The sequence below is a fragment of the Arachis stenosperma genome, chromosome 6 (assembly GCF_014773155.1).
Source record: "Arachis stenosperma cultivar V10309 chromosome 6, arast.V10309.gnm1.PFL2, whole genome shotgun sequence".
Taxonomy (NCBI): domain Eukaryota; kingdom Viridiplantae; phylum Streptophyta; class Magnoliopsida; order Fabales; family Fabaceae; genus Arachis; species Arachis stenosperma.
This window is the reverse complement of record NC_080382.1, coordinates 82138756-82145530: the sequence shown is the minus strand read 5'-3', so window position 1 is coordinate 82145530 and position 6775 is coordinate 82138756. Positions and strand designations below refer to the sequence as shown.

Here is a 6775-nt window from a genome sequence, read left to right as displayed (position 1 = left end):
CACCATTATCACTTATGTATTTTTAACGGTGGAGTTTCAACACACCATAGATTAAGGTGTGGAGCTCTGCTGTTCCTCATGAATTAATGCAAAGTACTATTGTTCTTCTATTCAATTCAAGCTTATTCTTATTCTAAGATATTCACTCGCACTTCAATCTGATGAATGTGATGATCCGTGACACTCATCATCATTCTCCCTTATGAATGCGTGCCTGACAACCACTTCTATTATACATGCTATAGCTTGAGCGTGTATCTCTTGGCCTCCTGGTTCACGATGCATGGTTGCCTCTCCTAACAACAGAGCTTCCACCGTGCGATTAGAGTCTTCATGGTATAAGCTAGAATCAAATGGGAGGCATTCTTGAGATCTGGAAAGTCTAAACCTTTTCTATGGTATTCCGAGTAGGATCTGGGATGGGATGACTGTGACGAGCTTCAAACTCGTGACTGTGGGGCGCAGTGACTGTGCGTAAAAGGATCAATGGAACTTATTCCGACACTATCAAGAACCGACAGCTGATTAGCCATGTGGAAAATCATAGAGGACCATTTTCACTGAGAGTATAGATGGTAGCCATTGACAATGGTGATCAACCTACATACAGCTTGCCATGGAAGGTAGTATGAATGATTGGATGAAGGCAATAGGAAAGTAGAGATTCAGAAGGAACAAAGCATCTCCATACGCTTATCTGAAATTCCCACCAATGAATTACATAAGTATTTCTATCTTACTTTATGTTTTATTTGTCTTTTAATTATCAAAACCCCATAACCATTTGAGTTTTCCTGACTGAGATTTACAAGGTGACCATAGCTTGCTTCAAGTCGACAATCTTCGTGGGATCGACCCTTACTCACGTAAGGTATTACTTGGACGAACCAGTGCACTTGTTGGTCAGCTGCACGAAGTTGTGTATCATGATTTCGTGTACCAAGTTTTTGGCGCCGTTGTCGGGGCTTGTTTGAGTTTGGACAACTGACGGTTCATCTTGTTGCTTAGATTAGGTATTTTTCTTTTATTTTGTTCTTCAGAATTTTTAAGAACGAATTCTAGAGTTTCAGATGATGCTTTTATCATCACAAGAGCCAGTTGATTCCCATCAATTTGGCTGTTGTATGTAATGTCCTGCTGAAGCTTGTTTAACCCTGTCTAATCTTTTTAGACTAAAGCTTTAGACTAACATTGCATGATTCCTGGAATTCTTATTAAAAATTTTGAGTTTCTTATTTTCTTTTTCAAAATAATTTTCGAAAAAATACAAAAAAATTTATAAAATCATAAAATAAAAAATATTTTTGTGTTTCCTGTTTGAGTCTAGAATAAAAAATTTATTCTTGCATTTTTCGAGAATATATGCATTGTGTTCTTCATTGATATTCAAGTTGTTCTTGATGATTTTCTTTGTCTGATCTTTAAATTCTCTTGTTTTGTGTCTTTTGTTGTTTTTCATGTGCATTCTCAACTTGTTAGTGTCTACTCCAGTATGAAAATTTCTAAGTTTGGTGTCTTGCATATCTTTCTTTTCTTTAAAATTTTCAAAAATATGTTCTTGATGCTCATCATGATCTTCAAAGTGTTCTTGGTGTTCATCTTGACATTCAAAGTGTTCTTGCATGCATCATCTGTTTGATTCTAATTTTTCATGATTAGTTTCATTTTGTTGTTTTTCTTTCTCCTCATTAAAAATTCAAAAAAATTTTCAAAATTATGTCTTTTCAAGTCAATAATACAGAGAATTGAAGATTTAGAACATACAGCAGCGGAATCACAGAGAAAAAGCTGGGCATTCAAAATGCCCAGTGAAGAAGGAATTCTGGCGTTTAAACGCCAGCCAGGGTACCTGACTGGGCGTTTAACGCCGAAGGAGGTAGCCAAGTGGGCGTTAAACACCATAATGGATACCATTCTGGGTGTTTAACGCCAGGATGACACCAAGGAGGAAGTTTTGTTTCCAATTCAAATCTTTTTCAATTTTTTACATTTTAAAACTAACTTTCAAAATCTTATCTTTTTCATATCCTCTCATATCAATCATATCTTTTTCAAAATCAAATCTTTTTCATTTTACTTTTAATATTTTCGAAAAACCTTGCTAACAATTAATGCTGTGATTCAAAAAATTTCAAGTTTGTTACTTTCTTGTTAAGAAAGGTTCAATATGTAGAATCATATCTTTTAATTTCTTGTTAGTCAAGTCATCAATTTTAAAAATAAAATCTTTTTCAACCATATCTTTTCAATCATATCTTTTTAAAAATCAAATTTTTTCAATCAAATCACTTTTAATTTGATTTCAAACTCTTTTTGTTTTTCTAACTTCTTATCTTTTCAAAATTATTTCCAAATCTTTTTCAACTAATCACTATTTCTTATCTTTTTCAAAACCACCTAACCACTTTTTCAAAAATCTTTTTAATTAACCAATTATTTTAATTTTAAAATTTTCGAAAATTCCCTCTCTCATCTCCTTCTATTTAATCACTAACACTCGTCCCCTCTTAATAATTCGAACATTCTCCCCTCTTTATATGTTCGAATTCTTCTTTATCTACCTCATCCTTCTATGCTTCTTTTCCTCTGACACATCAAGGAATCTCTATACTGTGACATAGAGGATTCTATACTTTCTTTGTTTTCTTCTCTTTCATATGTGTAGGAACAAAGATAAAGGCATTATTGTTGAAGCTGATCCTGAACCTGAAAGGACTCTGAAGAGAAAGTTAAGAGAAGCTAAAGCACAACTGTTTGGAGAGGACCTGACAAAAACTTTCGAAAAAGAAGAATTCATGGCAACCAAAAATAACACCAATGCCAACAATGCAAGGAAGGTGCTTGGTGACTTTACTGCACCTACTCCTGACTTCTATGGGAGAAGCATCTCTATCCCTGCCATTGGAGCAAACAACTTTGAGCTTAAGCCTCAATTAGTTTCTCTGATGCAACAGAATTGCAAGTTTTATGGACTTCCATTGGAAGATCCTCATCAGTTTTTGGCAGAATTTTTGCAAATCTGTGACACTGTTAAGACCAATGGAGTTGATCCCGAGGTCTACAGACTTATGCTTTTCCCTTTTGCTATAAGAGACAGAGCTAGTATATGGTTGAACTCACAACCTAGAGACAGCCTGAACTCTTGGGAAAAGCTAGTCAATGCCTTCTTAGCTAAATTCTTTCCACCTCAAAAGATGAGTAAGCTTAGAGTGGAAGTTCAGACCTTCAAACAGAAGGTAGGTGAATCCCTCTATGAAGCTTGGGAAAGATACAAGCAATTGATCAGAAGGTGTCCCTCTGACATGCTTTCTGAATGGAGCATCATAGGTATCTTCTATGATGGTCTGTCTGAGTTATCCAAGATGTCATTGGACCATTCTGCAGGCAGATCTATTCATCTAAAGAAAATGCATGTAGAAGCCCAGGAACTCATTGAAATGGTTGCAAATAACCAGTTCATGTACACTTCTGAAAGAAATCCTGTGAGCAATGGGACAACTCAGAAGAAAGGAGTTCTTGAAATTGATACTATGAACGCCATACTGGCTCAGAACAAAATATTGACTCAGCAAGTCAATATAATTTCTTAGAATCTGACTGGATTACAAGCTGTATCTAGCAGTGCTAAAGAAGCCTCCTCTGAAGGAGAAGCTTATGACCCTGAGAATCCTGCAATGGAAGAGGTGAATTACATGGGAGAACCCTATGGAAACACCTACAATTCTTCATAGAGGAATCACCCAAATTTTTTATGGAAGGATCAACAGAAGCCTCAACAAGGCTTCAATAACAATAATGGTGGGAGAAACAGGTTTAGCAATAGCAAACCTTTTCCATCATCTTCTCAGCAACAGACAGAGACCTCTGAGCAGAGTCGTTCTAGCTTAGCAACCATAGTCTCTGATATATCTAAGACCACCCTAAGTTTCATGAATGAAACAAGATCTTCTATTAGAAATTTGGAGGCACAAGTGGGTTAGCTGAGTAAGAGAGTTACTGAAACTCCTCCAAGCACTCTCCCAAGCAACACAGAAGAGAATCCAAAAAGAAAGTGCAAGGCCATCCACACGTCTAACATGGCCGAACCTGTGGAGGAGGGAAAGGCAGTGATTCCCCGTGAGAAAGACCTCATGGGACGTCCACTGACCACTAGGGAGTTCCCCTCTGAGGAACCAAGGGAATATGAGACTCATACAGAGACCATAGAGATTCTATTGAACCTACTTCTGCCATTTATGAGCTTTGATGAGTATTCTTCCTCTGAAGAGGATGAAGATATTACTGAAGAGCAAGTTGCTAAGTACCTTGGAGCAATTATGAAGCTGAATGCCAAATTATTTGGTAATGAGACTTGGGAGGATGAACCTCCATTGCTCATTAATGAACTAAACACCTTGGCTCAGCTGAAGATACCTCAAAAGAAACTAGATCCCGAAAGATTCTTAATACCTTGCACCATTGGCACCATGACCTTTGAGAAGGCTCTGTGTGAGCTGAGGTCAAGTATAAACCTCATGCCACTCTCTGTAATGGAGAAACTAGGGATCTTTGAGGTACAAGCTGCAAGAATCTCACTGGAGATGGCAGACAGTTCAAGGAAACAGGCTTATGGACTTGTAGAGGATGTCTTAGTGAAGGTTGAAGGCCTTTACATCCCTGCTGACTTTAAAATCCTGGACACTGGGAAGAATAAGGATGAATCCATCATCCTTGGCAGACCCTTTCTAGCCACAGCAAAAGCTGTGATTGATGTTGACAGAGGAGAGTTGGTCCTTCAAGTGAATGAGGATGACCTTGTGTTTAAGGCTCAAGGATCTCCTTCTGTACACATGGAGAAGAAGCATGAAAAGCTTATCTCAATACAGAGTCAAATAGAGCCCCCATATTCAAACTCTAAGTTTGGTGTTGGGAGGCCCCAACCATGCTCTGAATATCTGTGAAGCTCCATGAGAGCTCGCTGTCAAGCTATTGACATTAAAGAAGCGCTTATTGGAAGGCAACCTAATCTTTATTTATCTATGATAAATTTCCATTTTCCATTGTCATTTTATGTTTTCTTTAGGTTGATGATCATGTGGAGTCACAAAAACAACTACAAAATTCAAAGCAAACTCAAAAACAGCATTAAAAACAGCACACCCTGGAGGAGGAGCTTACAAACGCCAGTAAGGGTAGCAGAATGGGCGTTAAACACCCAGTCTGGCACCATTCTGAGCGTTTAACACCAGAAAAGGGCACCAGACTAGCGTTTAACACCAAAAAAGGGCACCAAGTTGGTGTTCAACGCCAGAAAGGAAAGAAAAGCTGGCGTTAAACGCTAGAAATGAGCAGCAACCTGGCGTTTAACGCCAGGATTGGCACTATGAGGGCGTTTACACACCAAAATGGTGCAGGAATGAGAAATCCTTGACACCTCAGGATCTGTGGACCCCACAGGATCCCCACCTACCTCAACTCACTCTCTCTCTTCTTCACACCTCCCCATACCACCCTTCCCCAAATACCCCTCACCCATCACCTCCATCACCTCTTCACCACTCACATCTACCTACTCTTCCCCAAAAATCCCACCTACCCCACCTTTCAAAATTAAAAAACTTTTCCTCCCAAACCCAACCTTCACACACGGAAACACTCTCTCCTATTCTATATAAACCCATCATCCCTCCTTCATTTTCATACATCATAAACACTTCTTTCCTCTCTTGGCCGAACCATTCTCCACCATCCTTCTCTTCCATTTTTTTCTCCGTCCCTTCTTTCTTCTTTTTCCCGTGGACGAGCAAACCTTTTAAGTTTGGTGTGGTAAAAGCGTTGCTTTTTGTTTTTTGATAACCATTTATGGCACCTAAGGCCGGAGAAACCTCTAGGAAGAGGAAAGGGAAGGCAAAAGCTTCCACCTCCGAGTCATGGGAGATGGAGAGATTCATTTCAAAGGTCCATCAAGACCACTTCTATGAAGTTGTGGCCAAGAAGAAGGTGATCCCTGAGGTCCCTTTCATGCTCAAAAGTAATGAGTATCCGGAGATCTGACATGAGATTCGAAGAAGAGGTTAGGAAGTTCTCACCAACCCCATTTAACAAGTCAGAATCTTAATGGTTCAAGAGTTCTAGGCTAATGCATGGATCACTAATAACCATGATCAAAGTATGAACCCTGATCCCAAAGAATTGGCTTACAATGGTTCGGGGGAAATACTTAGATTTCAGTCCGAAAAATGTAAGGTTGGCATTCAACTTGCCAATGATGCAAGGAGATGCACGCCCCTACACTAAAAGGGTCAACTTTGATCAAAGGTTGGACCAAGTCCTCATGGACATATGTGTAGAAGGAGCTCAATTGAAGAGAGACTCAAAAGGCAAGCCGGTTCAACTAAGAAGGGTTGACCTTAAGCTTGTGGCTAGAGGATTGTTGGAGTTCATCCAACGCTCCATCATTCCTACTAGCAACCGATCCGAAGTAACTGTGGATCGGGCTATCATGATCCATTGTATCATGATTGGAGAGGAAGTAGAAGTTCATGAGATCATACCTCTAGAACTATACAATGTTGCTAACAAACCTTCCACTTTAGCAAGGTCAGCCTTCCCTCATCTCATTTGTCACCTATGCAATTTAGCTGGAATTGTCATAGAGGAAGACATCCTCATTGAAGAGGACAAGCCCATCACTAAAAAGAGGATGGAGCAAACAAGAGAGCCCACTCATGGACCTCAACAAGAGCATGAGGAAGTCACTCATCAAGAAATCCCTGAGATGCCTCAAGGGATGCAT

General features: G+C 39.3%; 1 non-coding gene across 1 annotated transcript; it reads right to left on the bottom strand.

The window, feature by feature from the left end:
• Window positions 1-3200: 3200 nt before the first annotated feature.
• LOC130938470 (small nucleolar RNA R71) lies at window positions 3201-3308 on the bottom strand. The gene has a single exon (XR_009069633.1). It is a non-coding gene; the product is annotated as a small nucleolar RNA R71 (small nucleolar RNA).
• Between the last annotated feature and the right edge of the window lie 3467 nt (window positions 3309-6775).